Raw genomic sequence first — 25,031 nt, forward strand, 5'->3', positions numbered from 1 at the left:
GAGTTCACCTGTGTTTCATTCTTATGAGAAAGAGTACAAGCTCTAGCATCCATTACCTTAGCTCTTGGTTCTCGCGAGAACAAAACAGAAGCTCCCTGTGCTCAGTTCTCAGGTGAACAAGCACTAGCTCCCTGTGCTTGGTTCTTGGGTTTCAGTTCTTATGAACACATGTACTATAGCACGCTACATCTGCTTGGTTCTTGTGAGAACGAACACGGGCTCTACTAGTAGGAAATATGGGCTCCACTCTTCTTTCCTCTTCCTGTTTGTTCAATTTCACTCTTGCTATTTAGAGAATTGTGAAGCTGTGGGTGCCTTCCCAACGAGAGAAAGTCTTACCCGAAGAGAATGAAGAAGTCACTGAAGCACTGGCTATACAATCAGATCAAGTCTCGGGAGACATCGACTGATCCCTCTGCATAGTTTCATGAGAGGAGACGTACTATACCATAACTTAATTATGAAAGGGGTTATGGAATGAGGTATGGGAGCTTACATTCCTGGTACCTCTGCTAGGTCTCTCAACAAGACTGAGCATGAGTGCTACGTGTCAAAATATTGGCAGTTGCCGTCATCCCTCTGCGGTAACAAGAACCCTCTCATCGGGGAAGGGTAGACCTACCAGTATGCCCTCGCCTGATTTGCGAAGCAGCAAGGCCACCGGGGAAGGAGAAAAAGGGCAGTCTTCACGACTTCGATTCAGAAACTCTGCCGCTAAGAAGAAACCGACAGCTCAGCGACCTAGTGCTTCCATCGGTCAACAACCCTGGTTCGGAGCCTTGGTCAGGGTGGTTACCCAGGCCTTTGCATCGGGTATTCCATCTTCACACTTTGCGGAAACTCCAGGATTCCCTTGGAAGAGTCTTCCTTGTCCTCGGATCCAAGGCAAAGATCTACGGTTCCGTCTCCCCTGAAGAGGAAGAGAGGAGCCTCCAACGACATCTCATCATCCAGGGTCAATCTGAACCCAGTCAGGATGTCTAAGAGGAGGATTAGCTTCGCTGGTTACCCTTACCCTTGCCCTCTTGCTTTCTCATCATCTCGGTCAAGAGGCGCCTGTATTAAAGTGTTTTTGCCAGACTTTTTCTGGCTGTCCCCAATAGAGGAAGTCCCACGAGATAGTAGTGTTATGGCCTCAGAACCTCTGGCGGTTTCCACCCTTCCTTTTACGGGTGGTCATTAGAAGGTTCTACCATCAAAACCTTCGGTACTGGAAACCTTTTTCCCTCCTAGGAGGGAGCCCAAAGACTTCATGACACTGCCAAAATCCTCTTCGACGATTCCTAGACCCGCAGAGGGGGTCAAACAAACCGTCAACTAGCCACTTCAATACTGACCATGACCCACCTCAAGACGAGGCGGTGGTGGATGACGAAGATCAAGCTGCCAGTCCTTCTTCGGAAGGTGAACACAGTGAGTCAGAGCATGCCTTTTGGCAAGTTCTGGCTTGTATGAGGATCCTCAATAGGTTGGCAGACACGGCGATGGCTCCTTGAGAGGGCAAGGACTAGATTGTGTCTTTGGTACTCGGAAGCCCCCGAAATCTAGTGCAGCTTTGCCCTGGTCTCAGGGACTGAAGAGTGCCCGGCGGAAGGTTGCCGCACAGCTCTGAGTACTCTGCGTCTCTCTGATCGGGCTCGTCCTCCAAGCTCCTCTTGCCTCCGGGGTGTCCAGCAGAGAAGATACTATGAGGTCCTTGATGAGCCCTGCCCGGCTCTTCTTGTTCACTATTCTCTTTATAGGAATTGATGAAGGGGGGTCTCCTTGGAGAAGTATTCCGGTCGTCAAGTCTTTTTCTCGGCCACAGAGATCCTTAGCCAGGAGAAACTAGCGAAGTATGCCATGCAGGCTACTTCGTGGCTGGATCTTTGGTTGGGATCCGTTGGGACTCTGGTGCGGACTGAGGATTTTTCCAAAGAAAGCACCAGGAAGGTAATGGAAACTCTTACTCTCGGGTACTCATACCATTGAGTTTCTGGCCCACTAAGTGGTGAACTTGTGGGCTAACACCATCCTGAAGCGCAGGGACTCAGTAGCCGAGAGGTTCCATCACCAAGTCCCAAATGTTGAGATTGCAAGATTCCGGAATTCCTATCTGGAGAGCTCCCCATTGTTTGAGCTGAGCGATGTTGAGCAGGCTGCGGAGACCTGGAGGAAGCCCCACCAAGTTTTCCCTTCTCCGAACAAGATGGCAGCAAAAGATAAGGTGTCTCAGAAGCCCTTTCCTGCCAAGGAGAGGAAAGGCTGCAAGTCCTCCCGTGGAAGGAAACAACATAGAGGTGGCTGCCGCGGCTACAAACGCTAGGACTGGCAATCCCCCTGCTTCTCCACCAGTGGGGGAATGCCTACATCACTGCTGGAAGAGGTGGATGCAGCTCAGGGCCCAACCCTGGACAATCTCTGTGATTTGTGCAAGGTATCGCGTCCCATTTCTTCTCTCCCTCCACTGATCAAAATTCCAGTGTTGAGAAGCTCCTTTGCGATGGGATCAGCAGGGCCGAAGTCCAGACCATGTTGGAGAAGGGCGCTCTCTAAGAGGTCTTCGACGACTCTCCAGGCTTCTTCAGTCGACCCTTTCTTGTGAAAAAGGTGTCTGGAGGCTGGAGACCAGTCATTGACCTCTCAGCTCTGAACAACTTTGTCAAGCAAACCTCGTTCAGCATGGAGATGGCAGACACGGTCAGACAAGCGGTAGGACCACAGGACTTCATGTGCACACTGGACCTAAAGGATGCATATTTCCAGATCCCAATCCATCCATCTTCAAGGAAGTATCTGAGATTGTCTGGACAACAAGAAATACCAGTTCAAGGTTCTCTGCTTTGGTCTTTACCTAGCACCCCAGGTCTTCATGAGTGTGTTCGCCCTTGTGTCCTCTGGGGCTCACAGGTTCGGTATCTGTCTCCTAGGTTATCTGGAAGACTGGCTGATCCTAGCAGACTTGATGGCAACCCTTCTACAGCACCAAGACAAGCTTCTGGGGCTTTCCAAACTCTGGGGACCATGGTAAACCTCAAGAAGTCATCCCTGCTTCCCACTCAAAGACTGTTATATCAAGGAATGATTATAGACTCCAACTTGCACAAAGCCTTCCCATTAGATGAACAGGGTAGTGAGGCTAAGAAAGGTCGCAAGACCTTTTCTCAGACTATAGGAACTCCCAGCCCACAAGTGGCTATGTCTCCTCGGGCACCTATCATCTCTGGCTGGCCTAGTTCCCAATGGTGCCCTCAGGGTACGATCCCTCCAATGATGGCTAAAGTCCAAATGGAATCAAGCCTTCGATTCAGTGGACGTTCTGATCCCCATGGGACCAGAGGAACAGAAGGGCCTCGAGTGGTAGGTGGCAGATGAGAATCTGCTGAAGGGCATCTATCTTCTCGTCCTCCCCCTGGACTTGATGCTCTTTTCAGATGCATCAAAAGAGGGTGGGGTTGGCCCTCGTGCTGCACCACAAACCTCAGGCCTTTGGTCAGAGTTAAAAAAGTACTTACGTACAAATCTTTTATAGATTTAGTCTGTCTCCCTGGCCCTTCAACAGTTCCATCAGATCCTGGTGGGTTTATCAGTGGTGGTGATGAGCGTCAACACCACAGTAGTGGCTTACATCAACAAGCAAGGCTGTACTTTTTCGCAGCCCCTATCCCTTCTGGCAGTCCTGGCAAAAGGAATGGGGTCGCCGACAACTTGAGCAGAGCTACTCAGATAGTGGGTTCCGGATGATTTTTGGATCATCTAGTACCCAACAAAGTCCTGACTTTGTGGGGTTCTCTCGTCTGTGGATCTGCGTGCAACGTCCCTGAATTTCAGGTTCCCGTTATACTGCTCCCCAGTCCCTGATCCCAAGGCTCTCTGGCAAGATACATTCCAACAACGGTGGGATAACTTCAACGTTTATGCCTTTCCCTCCCTTATATCTGATGATGTGTCTGATGAGAAGAGTACGCGACAAGGCCAGAACATCGGTCAATCTCTCATTAACCCACATAGCTCCGCTATGGCATCACACAGAATGGTTCCCAGACCTTTTGCAGCTCCTGTCAGAGCTTCCGAGAGAACTTCCTCCACAACACGATTTACTCAGACAACCACTTGTCAACATTTACCACAAAGCCGTAACTTCGCTACGTCTTCACGGCTAGAGACTATCCAACATCTCACTCAGAGAGGATTTTTGCAACAAATTGGGATAAGGATATCTGCTCATGTGCGAAGGTTGTTAGCCTCAGTCTACCAGGCGAAGTGGAACGTCTTCTGTGTTTGGTGTCGAGGAAGGGGTATCTCTCCACTCGATGCCATGCCACTATTCCAGCAATAGTGGAGTTCTCAGTGGATTTGCGGGAGGAAATGCGCCTCTCAGTTTCGGCAGTAAAAGGCTATCGCTCAACCTTGAGTTTTGCCTTTAATCTGAAGAAGTTGACATTTCATCATCGCTAAACTTTCCCTCTGCGTACGGAGCTAAGAACTTACCTGTCCTCAGTGAGAAGTCAAACCTCCTCCTTGGAACGTAGTTCGGGGTCTTCGGTCTTTAAAGAGGCCTCCCTATGAACCATTACGCCAGGCAATAAATCGCCACCTCACGTGGAAGACGGTGTTCCTACTCACTTTGGCTTCGGCCGAGAGAGTCAGCGAACTTCATGATCTCTTGTATGACTTTTCCCATTCAAGGGGATGTAGAGAACTAAGCTTCGGCTTCGTCCCTGAGTTTATAGCGAAGGCTCAAAATCCGGGGGTAGCGGATCCTAGATTCGATTCCTTCTGGATAACGAGTCTCCGCTCTGTAACCGACTACCCAGATCATCTGTTACTATGCCCAGTTAGGAGTTTGAGGCTCTACCTCTAAAGAAGAGCAGTAACCCATCCCCAAGTGCCTTCGCTCTTTGTCAGCACTGGGAGAAATAAGAGGAGCATCACAAAGGACACCATTTCTGCTTAGATCCGCTGGGTCATTGACCATGCACTAAATCCATATCCTCCTCCAACAGGTCGACCCAGAGCGCACGATGTTGGGCATAGCTACATCCCTGGCATTCAAACAAATGTACTCTGTGGCGCAGGTTCTTCAAGTGTGTGTTTGGACGCGTCAAACGACCTTCACCGGCCATTACCTGCAAGACGTGACCTACATTTAACTTGATACGTTCTCTGTCGGTCCTGTGGAGGCTGCACAACAGCTGGTTTAGTACCTCGAGCTCCTTAATTGACCAGTAGCAGAAGGTTGAGGGCACTGGTTACCTGGTTTTAGTCTGAGTGAATGAAAAGGAATGACTGGCTCTTCTTTTTTCATACTCCCCTCTCTTGGGGGAAATCAGCATCCAGAGTCCTCTGCACAGCTGACTTAAACCACTACAGGTAAACCATTGGTCCCTTGTGTAGCCTGGTGTTGTGTCAATACAGTTAGTCCGCATACCCCGGGTAGGTGGTATTGGGAATGTCTTGGTGACTTCGGACGATTCCTATGAACTCAAAATAACTTTTACCTTGACAGTCACATTGCTAGTATCTCAACACAGCTTGTGTAGGCCGCTAAACCATGCATAGCAAGGTTTAGGAAGGTGTTAGGGTTTCCTTATTTGTTGCACTAACCTACGTAAAAAAGAAATCCCTGGGTAAAGCCATAAAGCCAGATTGGCAGGGACATCTGCCCTCTTAATGGGCATAGGTTTGTATTACAGTTACGGAACAAATGACAAATTTGGAAGTAATTTGTATTTTTCATAACGATATAAACCTGTAGCTATTTATACAGATTTGCCTGCATATCCAGTCCCCCTTTGAAGTCCTACCTCCAAGTAAAGTGAAGTACAGTCACTGGGGTTTGAGTGAGACCCTCTAACTAGGGGGATGGGTAGTTTACCCTCGCTAAATTCTAATGGCTTGTCCTTTCAGCATCGCCGAAAGTAATACCCTATGAATAGCTAAAGGTTTGTATCTTTAGGAAAAATACAAATTACTTCCAAATTTGTCATTATAAGGACTTTCTCTCTTCCCTAGGACATTGCTGCCAAAGCGAAGAAGTCCAGGATCTCTCCCTCGACTAAGCTTAGATCATCACCAACAGAGAGCACTCCGCCATTCTGCTCACGTGCATGCCTATTTTCTACACTTTGGTGTAGAGGAGTCTGAGAGTAGCTCCCCTCACGCCTCTCCCTTTTCCAGTAGGGAGGATCGAACGTCAGGTAGCATTCTGAGGTGTGAGAAAGACAAGAAACCCTAGTTTTAAATATTTAACTTAGCCGGTGATTATATAATAGCTGAGCCTCCGGCGGCTCGACAGAAAAACACAAAAACTCGCAAGCGATCGCTATGAAGGTTGCGGGTGTGCCCACTAGCGCCAACTATCGGCCAGATACTGCATATACATGTAAACAGCTCCAATTCTTCTCTGTCGGTCTGATCGACAAGACGTACCATTACTCGCTGTTAACCTGGAGTTTTTCAACAGTCTTGGTGAAGTACTTCCTTTTGGTTTGAGCTTTCGCAGTGCAGGTGTTTTATCTTCAACTTAAATCTTGAACTCTTTTTTGGATAGATTTAATTGTTGATGACTTTGGATTGTTTTTTGGACTTTCTTTGACTTTTCAAAATGGCCGACCCTTCCCTTAGTACGGAAGTGTGTTTTAGGCTTTTAGCAATTATCTTATCACGTTATAAATTGTTGTTGTTAATTATAGATTTTCCTCTATATATTTTATATCTCACCCGCCTTTATTAGGCCTCTTCGATTAGCTTTCCATTTATAATAAACATCAAGATAAAATTTAATGATTTGTTTATATGCGGCCTTACCTATTCCTCCCCTAATCCGAGAGTAGGCGGTCCTAACTTGGAAACCGAAGTTAAACAACGTTGAACCCTTTCAATCGTAAATAACTTTTACAGAGCAAATGATTTAAAACTTATTAAATGAATATTTTTCAGTAGATATTTTATGAAAGATTTTCTTTGAATAGTCTTCGTGCTGTTTCAAAGATGAACTAACGTTTGGTTTATTTATGCTACGCAGTTTGCGCTCTATCGTTACGATAGAGAGAGAGAGAATCACGGTTTCACTTTGCAGAAAGAGTAAATCGATTCTGACGTTTTGTTCATTCTTCTTTTAAACTGAAATGTTTTAAATACTAATTTAAAGGAACTTGTTAATTTTCAATTTCTTAGTCCTTTCAGTTTTTTCCTTTGGTCAAATAACCTGTTTATTGACGAAAGGTGAGTGGGCTTTTCTCTTCGGTGTGAAATCAAGAGAGAGAGAGAGAGACGGAGAGAGAGAGAGGAAGAGAGAACGTTCCGATCTTTATTCTCGTCCCAAGCGAGTAACGTTGTTCTCGAGTCAGTTTTTTTACTCTCGTCCCAAGTCTGTACGGGGAGAAAGGATAAAACGTTTTTAGTTTTTATTCTCGTCCCAAGGCACTGTACGGTGAGAGATTGAAAACGTAGTTTTGAATGAACTAGTGTTTAGTCTCCTCCCCAGTCACTGATCCTTTTATCTTTATATTTTTCCGTTTTATTCGATACATATGTTTACTGTTTTTTGCTTGTATTAATGTGCTTACATTATACGACTTATTTCGCAATTATAACCTTTTGATGTAGGGTAGAATTGCGTGCTTCAGGTAGAAATCAGTTTTATTCATGCCTAATGTGAATTATTGAAAAATTCGATTTCAGTGAAGTAAGTGTAAAACAGAAAATCGTAGTGATAAAGTGATAATTGCGCAAGGTGTTATCAGTGTTGCGACAGAGGGTTCGTCTGTTCGTGCCTGTCGTTCGCCTAGTCCGAGACCTCTTGCAAGCTCCCATGCCCCAGGGAGAAGTAATGTCGTAGGACTTATGGGTTCGAGAGGCTTTAACCAAGGAACAGACGTTCCCTCTATGGTTTCAGGCGTGTCTCGTCAAGACCGCCCCTACCATAAGACGAGCGAGACGGTTTTCTCCTCGTCATCCGAAGGCTTATCGCGTAAGAAACCGTGGAGCAAGGTTTCGAGACCCTTAAAGCGAAAGTCAGTCCCTTCAGGACAGGTCCAGCGTCCTGGTTGTAGCCATTGGGACAGCTCTGACCCTGTGCAGTCATCGGAAGACTGCTCGACGCCTAAACAGAAGCGTAACACAGGCTCCGAGAGTCTTATTGTAGGCAAGGTTTTGCAGTCACAGACGTTACCCTCGTCTCTTACCGCACCCATTCCCGTTGATCCTAAATGGGTTGTACTGCAAGACATGCAGAATAAGCTTGCCTCTCTTATGGAGGACTATTCTGCTGAGCAGGTTCACGATGATCCTCGCCGCTTAGCTGATCGAGATCCTGGCCGTCAGCCGCCCAAACGAGCTTTTGCTCGTCCTGTTGACGTTGACGTTACAAAGTCACGTCAATCACGTTTTGTAGAGCCTCACTCGATGCAGTCCCGTGTTGACTCTCAGCCGCTTGTGGACGTTCAGCCGCTGCCGCTTGCTCTTGTTGACGTTCAGGACGTTCGCCAACCAGCGAAGTTGACTTGTTTTGACGTTGAGCGTCAAGCACCGCAGTCAAGAGTTGTTTTGACTGCTCAGTCTAGGCAGTCAAGGCAGTCTCGAGTTGACGTCGAGCGTCCTCCCGCACCTGTTGTTGTTGCTGGTCAGTCCTTTAAGCAGTTACATGACATAGCGTCCTTGACTGCTACTGTTGCTCCTTTGCGTGTGGACTCTGCTTGTCAAGCATTGCCACCATGGCAGGTCTCTCCCTTGCTTGAGACTCGGCAATTGTCGGACAAGGTTCCTTCAGGTGAGGAAGTTGCTGATCCCCCTCCTACTGATATTCCCTTGGGGACTCTGTCAGACGGAGAGGAGCCTAAAGCTGCTCAGCCCTCTATGGACTTTAAATAAATCATGCTGATTTTTAAGGATCTTTGTCCGGATCTTTTTGTAACTGCTGCTCCTCGTTCGCCTAAACGTTAGAGTTTACACTAGGCCTAGCTACTTCGAAGCCGTTGTTTTCTAAGCTAGTGCTCTCTCGCTCTTCTAAGAGAGCTTTACGTTTGCTAGGCGACTGGTTGATCACCAGGAGGAGTTTGGGGGAGACAGCCTTTGCTTTCCCTCCTTTTAAACTGGCTTATAGAGGGAGAGTCTGGTATGACACAGGAGAAGTTCTCGGCTTGGGAGTTCCTGCCTCTGCCCAGATAGACTTCTCAAACCTCATAGACTCTCCCTGGCGCCTGGCCATGAGACGCTCCAAGATTTTATGGTCGGCTTCAGAGCTAGACCATCTCCTGTTAGGAGTTTTTTCGAGCGTTTGAAGTTTTGCTGTACAATTATGTCATGCATAAACAAGGCTATCAGGGATGGCTCCAATAATCTGACAGCCACGTTCTCTGCAGGAACAAGACTATCAGGGATGGTTCCAATGATCTGGCAGCCACGTTCACTGCAGGAGTACGTAAGAGGCAAGTGCGCTCAATGTGTTCATTGTCAAGACAAACTTCACGATGAAGTCTACCAGGCTGTCTTGACAGCATTAATGGAAGGCGACTGGATGGTCTCTCTCGACCTTCAGGATGCATACTTCCACATTCCTATACACCCGGATTCCCAACCGTTTCTGAGGTTTGTTTACAGGAATGTGGGGTACCAGTTTCGAGCCCTGTGCTTTGGCCTCAGTCCTGCTCCTCTCGTGTTTACGAGGCTCATGAGGAATGTGGCAAAATTCCTCCATCTATCGGGAATCCGAGCCTCCCTGTACTTGGACGACTGGCTTCTCAGAGCATCGTCCAGTCATCGCTGTCTGCAGGATCTACATTGGACGTTGAGTCTGGCCAGGGAGTTGGGACTTTTGGTCAACCTAGAAAAGTCCCAACTGATCCCATCCCAGACTATTCTATATTTGGGGATGGAGATTAGCAGTCCAGTTTTTCGGGCTTTTCCGTCTGCCACCCGAATAGAACAAGCCCTGCTCAAAGTCCAACTAATGCTGAAAAGAGAACGTTTGTTCAGTCAGGAGTTGGAAGAGTCTCGTAGGGACTCTCTCATCCCTGGAGCAGTTTGTCTCGCTAGGGAGACTACACCTTCGGTCTCTCCAGTTCCATCTAGCCTCTCACTGGAACAAGGACAACACGTTAGAGACGGTATCAATCCCAGTCTCCGAACCAGTAAAGGCATGCCTGAAATGGTGGGACAGCAATATCAGTCTGAGAGAGGGACTATCCTTAGCAGTCAAGAACCCAAACCACGTGTTGTTCTCAGACGCGTCGGATTTGGGTTGGGGTGCGACCCTGGACGGTCGGGAATGCTCGGGTCTGTGGACCTCAAGTCAGAAGAGCATGCACATCAACGGCAAGGAGCTATTAGCAGTCCACTTGGCCTTGATGAAATTCGAAAGCTTTCTTCGAAACAAAGTGGTAGAGGTCAACTCAGACAACACCACAGCTTTGGCATACATCTCCAAGCAAGGAGGCACACACTCCCTCACGCTGTACGAGATCGCAAGGGACCTTCTCATATGGTCAAGAAATCGAGGCATCTCCCTGTTGACGAGATTCATCCAGGGGGACTTGAACGTCTTGGCAGACTGTCTCAGTCGGAGGGGTCAGGTGATACCCACGGAATGGACCCTCCACAAGGACGTGTGCAAGAGTCTTTGGGCGACTTGGGGTCAACCCACCATAGACCTCTTTGCCACCTCGTTGACCAAAAGGTTACCAATCTATTGCTCACCAGTCCCAGATCCAGAAGCAATCCACATAGACGCGTTTCTACTGGATTGGTCTCATCTGGACTTATATGCATTCCCACCATTCAAGATAGTCAACAAGGTACTGCAGAAGTTCGCCTCTCACGAAGGGACAAGGTTGACGTTGGTTGCTCCCCTCTGGCCCGCGAGAGAGTGGTTCACCGAGGTACTTCAATGGCTGGTAGACATTCCAAGAAGTCTTCCTCTAAGGGTAGATCTCTTACGTCAGCCCCTGTAAAGAATGTTCATCAAAGCCTCCCCGCGCTTCGTCTGACTGCCTTCAGACTATCGAGAGACTCTCAAGAGCTCGAGGCTTTTCGAAGGAGGCAGCCAGTGCGATTGCGAGAGCTAGGAGAGCTTCTACCATCAGAGTATACCAGTCGAAGTGGGAAGTCTTTCGAGACTGGTGCAAGTCAGCATCTGTGTCCTCTTCCAGTACCTCTGTAGCCCAAATCGGAGATTTTCTTTTACATCTGAGAAATGTTCGCTCCCTCTCAGCTCCCACGATTAAGGGCTACAGGAGCATGTTGGCTTCGGTCTTTCGTCATAGAGGCTTAGATCTTTCCAACAATAAAGATCTCCAAGATCTCCTTAAGTCTTTCGAGACCTCTAAGGAACGTCGTTTGGCAACTCCTGGATGGAACTTAGACGTGGTCCTAAGGTTCCTCATGTCAGACAGGTTTGAGCCATTACATTCAGCCTCCCTGAAGGATCTCACCCTCAAGACGCTTTTCCTAGTGTGCTTGGCTTCGGCTAAAAGGGTCAGTGAAATTCATGCCTTCAGTAAGAACATCGGCTTTTCTACAGAAAAAGCCACATGTTCACTTCAACTTGGTTTCCTGGCCAAAAATGAACTGCCTTCTCGTCCTTGGCCTAAGTCTTTTGATATACCTTGCCTGTCAGAGATCGTAGGCAACGAACTTGAAAGAATGCTGTGTCCAGTTAGAGCTCTTAAGTTCTACTTAGCTCGTACTAAGTCCTTACGAGGTGGATCTGAGGCATTATGGTGCTCAGTTAAGAAACCATCATTGCCTATGTCAAAGAATGCTTTGTCATATTTTATCAGATTTTTAATACGAGAGGCTCATTCTCACTTGAATGAAAAAGACCGATGCTTGCTTAAGGTTAAGACGCACGAAGTAAGAGCTATAGCAACTTCCGTGGCCTTTAAGCAAAATAGATCTCTGCAAAGTATTATGGACGCGACCGTTTGGAGAAGCAAGTCGGTATTCGCGTCATTTTACTTAAAAGATGTCCAGACTCTTTACGAGGACTGCTACACACTGAGTCCATTCGTTACAGCGAGTGCAGTAGTGGGTAAGGGTTCTACCACTACATTCCCTTAATTCCAATATCCTTTTAATCTGCTCTTGAAATGTTTTTTTAATTGGGTTGTACGGAAGGCTAAGAAGCCTTTCGCATCCTTTTTTGATTTGGCGGGTGGTCAAATGTCATTTCTTGAGAGCGCCCAGATTAGGGGTTTGATGAGGTCCTGTTGTATGGGTTGCAGCCCTTGATACTTCAGCTCCTGGGAGTCTTTCAGCATCCTAAGAGGATCGCTGGGCTTCGTGAGGAAGACAGACTAACAAGGCAGAGTAATCGTCTAAGTCAACTTCCTTACCAGGTACCTATATATATTTGGGTTTTGTTATGATATAGCTGTCAAAAACTCTAAGCATATACGCTGTAAACTTAATTAACTCTGGTCTCTACCCACCACCATGGGTGTGAATCAGCTATTATATATTCACCGGCTAAGTTAAATATTTAAAAATGATATTTTAATTATAAAATCAATTTTTGAATATACTTACCCGGTGAATATATAAATTAAAGGCCCCCCCTTCCTCCCCGATAGAGACCCAGCGGGATGAGAAGAATTGGAGCTGTTTACATGTATATGCGGTATCTGGCCGATAGTTGGCGCTAGTGGGCACACCCGCAACCTTCATAGCGATCGCTCGCGAGTTTTTGTGTTTTTCTGTCGAGCCGCCGGAGGCTCAGCTATTATATATTCACCGGGTAAGTACACTATATTCAAAAATTCATTTTATAATTAAAATATCATATTCAGTGCGAGGATGTGAGGCAAGGCATCTCCAGGCAAGAAGGAGCACTGGTGCAGAAGGCCCCAGTTCCTTCAGGCACTATATCGCGCATGATCATTGCCCATGTGCTGAGAGAAGCTAGTCATGCATTAAGAAGGTCACCCACCAACAAAAACAAGAGGAATACTGCTGCAATTGGGTGTGAGGTCCCCCAACGGTTAGTCGATGCTGTGTGAGTTCAACTTCATCTTTATGGTTTCATGGATGGATTGATTATTGGTTGAGCAAGTCGGGTACCTCATTAAGAACTATGAATTCTCTATCTCCAAGAGGAGGGAGGGACTCTATGCATTTCTACTCTCGGGAGCGAGGACCTCAAGTTTGTGACCGAGAGCATGGTCAATCAATGGATCAACTGGGTTTTGAAACAGAGAGAGGGGATCGTCTCAAAATTCCAGAAGCAGGTGCCAAGGAGAGAGGCGAAGAGACTTTGTAATGCTCCAGTGGATGCCCCTTCCATATTTAATGGGTACGACATCGAGGCAGTCGCCGATAGGTAGAGAAGAGCGAGTCAAGACTCACTTCTCCAGTGGATCATTATCTCTTGCTCCTATCACTGGGCATCTCCGTCGTAGAGGCATTCTGCAACTAAGTTCTAAGGCCAGAAGAAGGGCATGCCCAAGAAGAAGGCTCCGCAAAATCAAGAACCTAGACGTCTTTTTTTACCCAGGGGCCCCCTTGAAGGGCACAGGAAACAGGGAGCCCCAGCGAGGAAGGCGTTCCCCCGGTTAATCCATCGGTGGGGGAATGCTTAAAGAGCAGATAACAGAGATGGATGCTTTATGGAGCAGATCTCTGGTAGGTTTCCCCCTCCTCTGACCCTTTATCTAAAGATGACAGAGTCTTACGCAAAGGGATCCACGAAGGAACAGGTCCTTCAGGTCGAAGTCCGGACCATTCTAGGGAAGGACGCTCTCCAGGGGGTCACGGAAGGGTCCCCAAGCTTCTGCAGTCACTTATTTCTTGTTGAAAAGGCACCTGGAGGGTGGAGACCAATCATGAACCTCTTGGCCTTGAATGAATTTGTCCTACAGACTCTGTTCAAGATGGAGATGGCACAAACGGTCAGACAGGCTGTCAGACCTCACGACTTCATGGTATCGTTGGATCTAAATGATGGGTACTTCTAGATCCCAATACATCCTCCATCAAGGAAGTACTTGCTATTTACCGTAGCAGGACAGATATACCAATTCAAGGTGCTGTGCTTCGCCTTGTCCGCGGCACCCCAAGTGTTCACGAGGGTCTTCACTCTGGTATCCACTTGGGCAAACAAGAACAGCATTCGCTTCCTTTGTTACCTAGACGATTGGCTGATTCTGGCAGATTCGAGGGCGTCCCTTCTCCTCCATCAAGACAGGCTTCTCACCTTTTGTCAGTATTTGAGAACCTTGATAAATAACGAGAAGTCCCATCTGTAACCGGTTCAAGATGTGGTATATCTAGGGATGAGAATCAGGACCACACTAGGCAAGATCTTTCCGTCTGATGATCGTATAAAGAGACTGAGAGAGATAGCCTAGAGCTTACTCTCGCATGACAAGTTGCCAGCACATCAGTGGGAAAGGCTGTTGGGGCACAAAACATCCCTCAAAGTTAGTGCCACATGGCCATCTCTGCATTTTGTCTCTACAGTGGCAGTTGAAGACCTTTTGATCTCTGCACAGAGACCCACTGAGCACTTTGGTGCCAGTGGGACTCGTGCAGAAGAGAGACCTAAGCTGGTGGGTGTTTGACACCAACCTCCTCAGGCGAGTAGATCTTTTCTCTCCTCAACCAAATTTGTTGCTCTTCACGAACGCATCAAAAGAAGGGTAGGGGCTCATCTGTTGCACCTCAGGGCATCTGGGCTCTAGTCCAAAATCGAAAGGCAGGGCCACACATACCTCCTAGAAATGAGGGCAGTCTATCTGGCCCACAAACACTTTCATCGGCTCCTTTCAGGGCACGAGCGACAACACTGCAGTGGTGTCCCGCATTTACAAACACGGAGTTACCTTTTCACAGCATCTATTCTGAGATGGACAGAAGAAAATTTGGTAGCCCTTTCACCCCACTTCATCGCGGGCAAGAAGAATGATGCATGGGGAGAGTCTGAGCAAGAGGATTCGGATAGTCAGCTCTGAATGGTCCTTGAAACAATAGATAGCCAACAAAGTTATGACTTTGTGGGGTTTGCCAATAGTTGACCTGTTAGCAATGTCCTTCACCTGGAATCTTCGGGTGTACTGCTCTCCAATACTAGATCTTCATGCTTTCTGGCAGTATGCTTTTCAACACCCATGGGAGAGTATGGACATCTTATGCGTTTCCCCCATCTGCCTAGTAAGGAGGGTATTGAACAAGGTCACGGCTCCGCAAGATCTAGCAATGATATTCCTAGCTCTGCTGTGGCAACATGCAGAATGATTTCCGGGCCGTCTACATCTGTTCAAAGAGGTGCCGAGGGAGCTCCCTTCACTTTCCAATCTACTCAGACAACCACCGAGGTGAAGGTTATCCAGTAACTACTCACAAAGGGATGATTTTCTAAGCCAGTTGCAAGACACATGGCAGGATACCTCCGTAAGTCGTCGACTGCAGTGTATCATATGAAGTAGTCTGTCTTTTGTGGTTGTGTCGTGGACGGGGTATTGTTCCACTCAGTGTCTCTAATCCAACAGTAGCGGAGTTCTTATTGTACCTCGGAGAAAAAACTATCTGGTGTGGGCTGTGAAAGGCTACCTCTCGGCATTAAGCATTAAGCCTTGTCTTTGAGCTGAGTGGGGTCAACATTTCCTCCTCGACAGAATTGTCCCTCCTCATGCTAAACTTTGAGCGTACCTGCCCCCAGTGAGAAGTCAGACCACCACCTTGGAACATTGTCAAGATCTTACAATCACTGAAAGGAGCCCCTTATAAGCCTCTTTGTTGAGCCTCAGACTGAGACTTGACTGTGAAGATCACTTTCCCTCTGGTCCTAGCCTCTGCAAATATAGTCAGCGAGCCACATGGTCTTTCTTATGACATCGCCCATTTAAGTTACACTCTGTTTCGTCCCTCAAAATCCATCTGTAGTGGATCCTAGATTCGGGACATTTCGAATTGTAAGTCTTCGGTCTGTAACAAATGATCCTGATCACCTGTTACTCTACCCTGTTAGAGCACTGAGGTTATATCTCAAAAGAACGAGAAGAGCCTGCCCTTAGACCAACGGGCTTATCGGTAGCACTGGGAGAACCAAAAGGATAATCACGAAAAACACGATTTCCTCCTGGATCAGACAGGTCATAGAGAGGGCAGTTCCAGCTGACCTCTCATCATCTGATCGATGTCCCTGTGCACACAATGTCATGGGGCTAAGTACATCCCTATCATTCTGTAAAAATTTCTCTGACGCAGGTGTGGCAAGCAGACGTGTGGAAACGTCAAACAACTTTCTCTGCCCGCTACCTGCAAGATATAACCCGCAAGAACATTGACACATTCTCAATAGGTCTTATGGTGGTTGCTCAAAACATGGTCTAAAACTCCTCAGCTCCCTTGTAGGACAAGTAGCAGTAGCATTTGGTCAAGGGTGGATGTTTGAGTAAGTAGGTTAAATGTGTGTGAGACTTGTCACTTTTGACTTAATCCTTCGCTCTCTTGGGACGCAGCTTACATGGAACTCGACATAGCTGACCTCGTTTATCTGCGAGTGAGTACCATGCCCTTTGTGCACCCTGATATATATGTGTAGATTTGCTATGTCCCCAATCTCCAAGCGAGGTGAAGCCGAGCAATGTCTAGATTAGGTAATGGGCCTTGACCAATTTTATACATCTATTCAAAATCACAGTGAAGATTATCTTCTTCCAGCACTAATTACTTAGGCTGTCATCCTACGAGAATAATTAGGTGTCAGGGTACCTCACGAACAAATTATATGAAGCACAAGAGATCACCCCGCCACAGTTACCATTCAGTTGGTTTGAGGACTTCCTCCCACCTGAGTGTTAGTCTTCTATGTAAAGAGCGGAATATTTGTATGTTGGACCGGAACAAATAAAAAAATTGGAAATTATTTGTATTTTTCATAGCTATACAAACCTGGAGTTCTTTACACATACTGGACCTGCCATTATCTACTCTCGATAAGTCTTGCCGCAAGTACAAAAGTGGCGGTTAGTCGCTAGTGCTGGTTTGAGCGTGGGAGGCTAGCCTACCCTGCTCCTCCCGCTAACTAGCGAAGGGTAGTTACACCTCGCAAAAAGCTTTTTGTTCCGTAACCGAAATACAAACCACGCTATTTACATTGGGTAAGCGCAGCTGAAATGGCGAGCCATTAGAATTTAACGAGGGTGTATTACCCCCGCGCTAGTTAGCGGGGGGGTAGGGGAGTGGTAGCTAGCTACCCCTCCCCCCCTCACACACAGATGAATGCCCACTTTCACTTTTGGCTCGGACTGTAACAGACGTCTCTGTCTTGGTCCTCTCTTGGCAGCCATTGTTTGTTTTGTCTTTACTTAATCGTTTACTTTTCTTTTACTCAATATATATGTAAACATGTTTTCATGTTTGTATATATATTTGAGTATAGAAATCAGTAAGTTTCCTTTTCAGAGTTGTGTGTGTAGTGTACGATATCGACGTGGAGTCCTCGGCAGTTAGGCCACCACGGCGTAATTTTATGGGTGGCGATCGAGTTTGACTTCGGTCTTTCTCTCTCTCTCTCTCGAGGTCGTTCACCCTTTTACTACGTGTTACTACGTCCTTGTAGCTTCCTTTCCGTGTGGGGGGGTTGCTACGCCGTACGTTTGTCTCAATTATTTTATGAATCTAATTGTGGTTGTTAATTTTTCAGCTTGTAGAACGATTCCTTTCGAGGTTTTCGTTCTTTCTTTAGTGTTCATTCATTTTTAAATTACATAATTACATAGTTTCATAATTATAATCGTTATAATTCTGTTTTGGTTACAGCTCTCCTTCCGTGAGTGTAAGTGGTTGTGAGGGCACGTGCCTGTTGTGTAATTCTTGTTTCCTTTCCCTCGGGATTCCTCTTCGGAGCCTTCCCGGGGGAATGAATGTGTACTAATGATTTTTTTTTTTTTTTTTTTTTTTACAGTTACCGATCTAGTTCGTTTCTGTAATATGGCAACGGTGTGAGCTGTCTTGTTGAGGCCTGGGGATTCGGCTGTTGCTGCCTCCCCCATTGTATTTTCGTCAGGGGCGTGTCTCCTTCTACTGGAAGTACTCCCGTGACGACGGACAGCTCTCCAGTTCATTTTAGAACTCTCAGGAGGCTTGCCTCCTTAGGCGGGTAACTTTCCTTCCGAGGGAAGTTTTTCCTGTCCAGGCTTGAGTTTTTCTCCTTTTGGGGGGTTCTTCTCTTGCCTTTTTTTCGTGCGACTATGCTCTTGGTGCTGAGCGGTCACACCTGCAGTTTCGCTCAAGGGGCTGGGCAACTGCAGGAGCCCCTCTTCGGAGGATTGCTCCTTTTAGGTCACTGGCTGACCAGTCTCTTCTATGAAGTGTTTCTCTTTCGTTCGCGAGAGAGTACACTCATAGAGACTCCTCTTCGGAGGATTCTTCTGCGGCTGTTGCTGTTGGCCTCCTTCGCCATAAGGCCCACCGTCCGCCTCGTCGTAAGGGCCTCTCATCTCCCTATAAGGGTGCTAAGAGGCGCCTTTTTGAATCTCCGTTTGCAGCCTACAACTCCTTCTTCTCGATCTTCCGCCTTGGTGCAGATGGACAGCAGTCTGATCTCGTCTTCCGACGGGCAACGGTCTTCCAACGGACATCAGTCTCCCAGCGGACAGGCAACGGTCTTCCAATGGACATCTGCCTCCCGACGGACAACGATCCCTTCGGGGCAAAGGGTTGCCTCCCACGGGGGTTCTTCCCTTGCGTGTCAGGGTTCCCCTGCACGCCCTTCTGCTGTGTTCTCTCCTGCTCCTGCTCAGTGTTAGCGCACAGGCGCGCTCCTGCTCATCAGCGCTTCCTGATTGCTAGCGCTCTCCTTTCGCCAGCGCTCTCATGATGATCATCCCTGCTGTTCCTGTTGGTTCCTGGTACGCGCCCTGTGCGCCCACGTTCGCCCTCGCGATCTAGAACTTTGGTTCAGGTCTGGGTCAAGGATTCTGCTTCTATGCGCAGGCTTCCACGTGTTGCTTTCTGCTCATCAGCGATCATCAGCTCGCCAGCGATCATCAGCTCGCCAGCGATCATCAGCTCGCCAGCGATCATCAGCTCGCCAGCGATCACCTGCTCGCCAGCGTTCACCTGCTCGCCAGTGCGCACAGGCGATTTTAGTATCGCCTATTCAACAGCGTTCTACACGTCAGCGATCACCTGTCTCTCAGCGATCTCCGGATCGCCCGCGTGTGTAACAGCCGGCGCGCCAACGTTCTCCAACGCTTCTGAAGGAACATGGTTCGCCAGCTATTAGCTCGCCATCGCGCGATCGCCCACCTGCGCATGCTTCTCGCCATCGCGCGATCGCCCACCTGCGCATGCTGCTCGCCATCGCGCGATCGCCCACCTGCGCATGCTTCTCGCCATCGCGCGATCGCCCACCTGCGCATGCTGCTCGCCATCGCGCGATCGCCCACCTGCGGATGCTGCTCGCCATCGCGCGATCGCCCACCTGCAGATGCTGCTCGCCATCGCGCGATCGCCCACCTGCAGATACTGCTCGCCATCGCGCGATCGCCCACCTGCGCATGCTGCTCGCCATCGCGCGATCGCCCACCTGCGGATGCTGCTCGCCATCGCGCGATCGCCCACCTGTGGATGCTGCTCGCCATCGCGCGATCGCTCACCTGCACATGCTGCTCGCCATCGCTCGCTATCGCGCGATCGCTCACCTGCGCATGCTGCTTGCCATTACTCGCCAACGCGTCGACATGCCACAGTGCGCCATCGCCAACCTGCCCGTTAGCGCTCACCAGCTCACCACCGATCGCCTGTTGATCCATATCGCCAGCGGTCTTCCTCGCCCACGCGGCAGCGCGTTTCCTCGCCATCGCGCTAACGCTTGCGTTCGCCGCCTCGGACTCGCGCTCATTCACCTGCCCACCCTCGCGACCGTTCGCCTGCTCGACCGTTCGCCCCGCGCGACCGTTCGCCTGCGCGCCCGCGCGACCGTTCGCCTTTGCGCTCACATGCCCACGTGCCTGCACGTCTACGCTCATGCGCGTCCGCGCACATGCTCTCCAATGTTCGCCCGCGCGCGAACCAATGGTATTCCATCGCGCGGACAAACGGTGTTCCGTCGAGCGAACCGACGGTGTTCCGTCGCGCGAACCGACGGTGTTCCGTCGCGCGAACCGACGGTGTTCCGTCGCGCGAACCGACGGTGTTCCGTCGCGCGAACCGACGGTGTTCCGTCGCGCGAACCGACGGTGTTCCGTCGCGCGAACCGACGGTGTTCCGTCGCGCGAACCGACGGTGTTCCGTCGCGCGAACCGACGGTGTTCCGTCGCGCGAACCGACGGTGTTCCGTCGCGCGAACCGACGGTGTTCCGTCGCGCGAACCGACGGTGTTCCGTCGCGCGAACCGACGGTGTTCCGTCGCGCGAACCGACGGTGTTCCGTCGCGCGAACCGACGGTGTTCCGTCGCGCGAACCAACGGTGTTCCATCGCTCGAACCTACAGTGTTTCTTCGCACGAACGTCGGCTTAATTCTTGCAGTATCCATTGCTCGTCTATGGGTTATCGCTCGCCGACCACCAGCTCCCGCCCTTCCTACCACGCTCACCTTCGTTTGCGTTCCTGCGTGACCGCGCATGGGCGCTTCCACGTTCGCCCACGCGCAAATCTTTGAATTACCATCGCGCGAGCTCCAGGGCGATTGCGACCACGATTCCCATTGGGGTTTTCGCAGCATGGCCAGCCTGGTGAGTTCTTCTGGAGCGTATTTCCAGAACACGGCCTCACCCCGTAAACGCAGAGCATGACACTTGCAAGAATAGGAAGAAACTTCAGGGAGGTCTGAGCAACACTCCTCTTTCCAGAACCTGGGTTAGCCCTTCCCCGTCATTCCCTGGAAGGATTTTTGGCGGGGAGCTTTCCGTTCGAGATTTCTCCATCGGCTAAGGGGTGACTGCTTACCCCTTCCTCTGGGGGCTTACCAGGTCCTTTCCCTCCTCGGTTACGGCCCGAGGTTTGGTTCAAGGAAGCTACAGGAAAATCATGGGTAGTTTCCTCCTCTCGGGCTCAGGCACCTTGGCCTTTCGTCGTTAAGTATCTAACTTGCGGACAAGCTCGATGTTGTACCATCTGGACACGCTGACTGAGGGCTTCCTTCGGGTGTCTCATCTGTGGAGGTCGACAACCTCAGGCACCCTTCCATCCTTGAGAAGAGTTTGTTTGTGCCCAAGGACAGACACTTAGGCAGCGGCTGTGCGGAGGAAATCGACTTCCGTTTTCACTCCTCCAAGGCGCTTTCTTCCAGACTCTGCAGGGCTCCAGCGCCCTTTTCTTTCAACCACGTCGGCCTAAGTTATCGGCTACGACAACTGGGACAAGGTGTCCAATTGCAGTTTCCTCCTGTCAGGAACAGATGGCACAAGAGGCTCCCCCGGGGGGGCATAGTCCTAAAAGGAGCGGCAGAGTTCACGAACTCTAGGATTGCAGGTTTCTCGCTGGGAGGATGCTTAAGGTTACTCATCCGGATGACAGCTTCCCGATGCCCATTCCCGCACAATCTCTGTGATCAGCCAAGGATATCGCGCCTGCCGTCTCTGTCAGCGAATTCAGTGTCTCTGAACCTCTATGCCATAGCGTCAGCAAGAGTTGCCCGGTTGGGCAGAATGATCCATACCTTAGGCGAAGGTCCTCCATAGGATCATCGACGGCTTCACCCCCGGCCTCTAAAGTCGATCCTTTCTTGTAAGGAAGGATCTGAAAGGGGAGTTCCGTAGTCGACCTCTCAGCCCTGATCAAGTTTGTCGAACAAACTTCGGCCAGCGTAGAACAGCAGAATCGATCAGACTGGTAACGAGGCGACAGGACTCCTTAAACCCTGGATCGGAAGGACGGGTACTTTCAGTTTCCATTCCATCCATCTTCCAGGGAGCTCGTCGAATTCAGCCTAGACTGCAAGTATTCCTGGTTATGATGCAGTGTGGCTATCACACCGTGGCATAGCAGGTTTTTTTCCCCAGAGAACTCTCCCTGCTTTCCTCATGGCCGCTCAGGTGCAGGCTTCCGCCTCCTCTGCTTTTTGGAGGGCTGGTCAACTCCGGTAGGCTCGGGTTCGACCTTCTTCAGCGCCGGGACTAGCTTCCGGATGCTTACCATGAGTGTGGGTTCATGGTATTTTGCTTGGAGCCTTCTCTTCTTCTGCCTCAACATCTGGAGTATCTGGCCATGATATTGAGTCAACGGCCTTACCACGTTGGAAACCCCGCTTCTCGTCCGTCCAGCGAGGTTAAGCAACGTCGGTTCTGGTTGGTACTTGGATGGGTGACCACCTGGGGACGCCAGATTCTGTTGCCACCTCCTCCGAGCCTTTCTTTCAGTTGACTGTGGCAGGACTGAGGAGAGTCGCAGTACCTGTTCTCAGTCAAGCAGAGCTTTCAGCCCTACCTTGGAACGTTTCCTAGTTCTCCTTTCCTCATTGACCCGTCTATAGTCCGAACGGTCGTCTCAGGATAAGTTCCATGTGGGGCGGTCCAAGTTCCGGTGGTTTCAGGCAACGTTTAACCGGACTTCCTGGCCCCTTTGGGACCAGCGGAACTATTAGACCTGCAATGGGTGTTGACCTATGGAGCCTCTTGATGGTAGTGGATATTCTCGTCCTTTCCCCACATTCTTGATGCTGTTCTCGGACTCGTCAAAGAAAAGGGGGGGGGGGGGCATGTTCCGGTCCAGGCCTATGGTCAAGACCTGAAGGATACCTCTCCATCATTCAGGCAGGCTTAGGGGCCGTAGTCTGGCCCCTCTACAGATCCTACAGCTCCTGCCGAGTCGCCCCGAGCACGTCGACTTCATGATTCTGGCGTGTTCTAACCAGCAGGGGACGCATTTTCACACCTTCACATCTTGCAGTAGAGATACCGGGATGATTGAGATTCTCTCAATACCACCATCGGCTCTCTCATTCCAGGCAGGGGAGTGTTCTCTCCGACTATCCGAGCAGAGCCTCGTAGAGAGAGTGTACCTGGGGGTCTTTGACCTTGAGTAACCAGCAAGTCCTGGTCTGGGGGACCTGATCGCGACAGCTTGGAACCTCAAGCTTCCGCTGTTCTTCCCTCCAGTCTCAGACCCCGAGACTCTGGCAAGATGCATTCCGGTGATGGTGGGACAACTTCGACGCCTGCGTCTTCCCTCCTTTTTGTCTGTGGACAATGGGTCTCAACAAGACCAGGTTGTCTGTCAACCTTTCAATGGGAGAGCTCCACTGGGACTATGCGCAGAACGGTTTCTGGACCCTCTGCTTCCCCTGACGGAACTCCCGGGAGAGCTTCTCCCACTGCGCAGACTACTCAAACAACCACACTGCGACATCTCTCCCGAACCGGGGCGTCGCTTCGGCTTCATGCCTGGAGACACTACGCCTCCTCCTCAAGAAGAGACAACCCGCTACAGTCGTGGTACGGAGGTCGCGTCATCTGCGATAGTCATCCGCAGGGGTCTTCCAGGCAAAGTGAAGAGTCTTCGGTGGTTGGTGCCGTGGGAGATATACCTCTTCCCTTGAGGCCTCTTCCCCAGCAATAACGGTCTTATTGCCTTTCGGCGGGAGGAAACTCCTTTCCGCTCTCGGCAATGAAGCCTGTCGCTCAGCCTTTCCCCGACCTTCAGGCTTACAGGAATAACTTTTTCCTGCCCGCTGGATCTTTCCTCGCTCATGCGAAGCTACGATCGTCCCTGCCCTAGTCGGAGGAAGACCTCCAACTTGGAGCATGGCTCGGACTTTTAGTCCTTTAAGAGATCTTCTCAAGACCCTTTACGACAGGCCTCGGATTGTATTCCGCCTTGGGTCTCCTGCTCACTCTGGCCACGACCAGTGTGTAAGCAATCTTCTTGGTCTCGTACGACTCCCCCTTTCTAAGGAAGAGGGGAAGGCAACATTCAGGTTCGCTCCTGAGTTGTTGGCTAGACTCAGAATCTGGGGTCCCGGCCCTTCGGTCCAATTCCTTCAAGATTTCGATTCTCCATTCTGTATCTGATGTCCCAAGACCTTCTCTTTCTTGCCAGTAAAGGAATCGAGAGGTTAGCTTTGGGAACAGCTGCAGTTTGTCCTCAGTTGCAGCCGATTTGGGAGCACAAGGAGGACACGGGGGAGAGTCACCAGTATACCTCTTCAGCCCGGACTCAAGGACATTCATCTCGACATGTCTCCAGACCCTCCCCCGTCACGTCGCCCTACAGCACGATGTTGGATACATCGCAACGTCCCTCGCCTTCGAGTAATACTACTCTGTGACGCAGGTGCTACAAGCTGGAGTCTGGAAGCGTCTAATGACCTTCGCAGCCCGCTTCCTGCAGGGCGTGACCCACAGGAGTCTCGATACGTTTTCTATCGCTCTGTGGTGGCTACACAACAGCTGGTCTAACCTCAGGCTCCTTTTTGGACAGGTAGCAGAAGGTTGAGGGCATTGTTATCAGGTTTTAGTCTGCATGAACGAAAGAAGTATATCTGGCCCTTATTTCTTTCTTCATCATCCCCTCTACGGGGAGGCAGCATCCTGGTCTCTGCATAGCTGACCTCGAACCTCTGCAGGTAAACCATGCTTCCTTGTGTTCCGAGTATTGAGTCAATACTGTCGCGTCCCCCATACCCTGACGAGGTGGTATTGGGAACGTCCTAACCCAGAGTTCCTTCTGGAACTCCAGGTCAACTGCCTAGGACGGGTCACACTTCTTCCTTCACACACAAGCTTACGTAGGCCACACGGTTCCTTGTGGAGCAAGGAACTTGTGAGGTGCAGGGACTCCTTTTCTCGAGTGCGACTCACTCGGATTCTGAGTCCCCGGGTAAAGCCAAAGCCAGTATGGCTGGGGACTTTCCACCCTACCTAATGGGTAAGTCACCCAATGTAAATAGCGTGGTTTGTATTTCGGTTACGGAACAAATGACAAATTCGAAGATAATTTGTATTTTTCCCAACCATACAAACCTTAGCTATTTACACATATTTGCCCACCAGCCCTTTCCCCCAAAACAAGTCCTACCTCTAAGTGAAAGTGAGCATTCATCTGTGTGTGAGGGGGGGGGGAGGGGTAGCTAGCTACCACTCCCCTACCCCCCCGCTAACTAGCGCGG

General features: G+C 49.7%; 1 protein-coding gene and 1 pseudogene across 1 annotated transcript in view; both read left to right on the forward strand.

Moving 5' to 3' along the window:
• Positions 1-25,031, forward strand: part of CSN3 (COP9 signalosome subunit 3) — a 191,482-nt gene that overhangs the window by 41,845 nt on the left and 124,606 nt on the right. The gene's annotated exons all lie outside the window — the stretch shown is intronic.
• On the forward strand, positions 22,143-22,261 carry LOC137628921 (5S ribosomal RNA; annotated as a pseudogene).

This window comes from Palaemon carinicauda, chromosome 36, assembly GCF_036898095.1.
Source record: "Palaemon carinicauda isolate YSFRI2023 chromosome 36, ASM3689809v2, whole genome shotgun sequence".
NCBI lineage: Eukaryota > Metazoa > Arthropoda > Malacostraca > Decapoda > Palaemonidae > Palaemon > Palaemon carinicauda.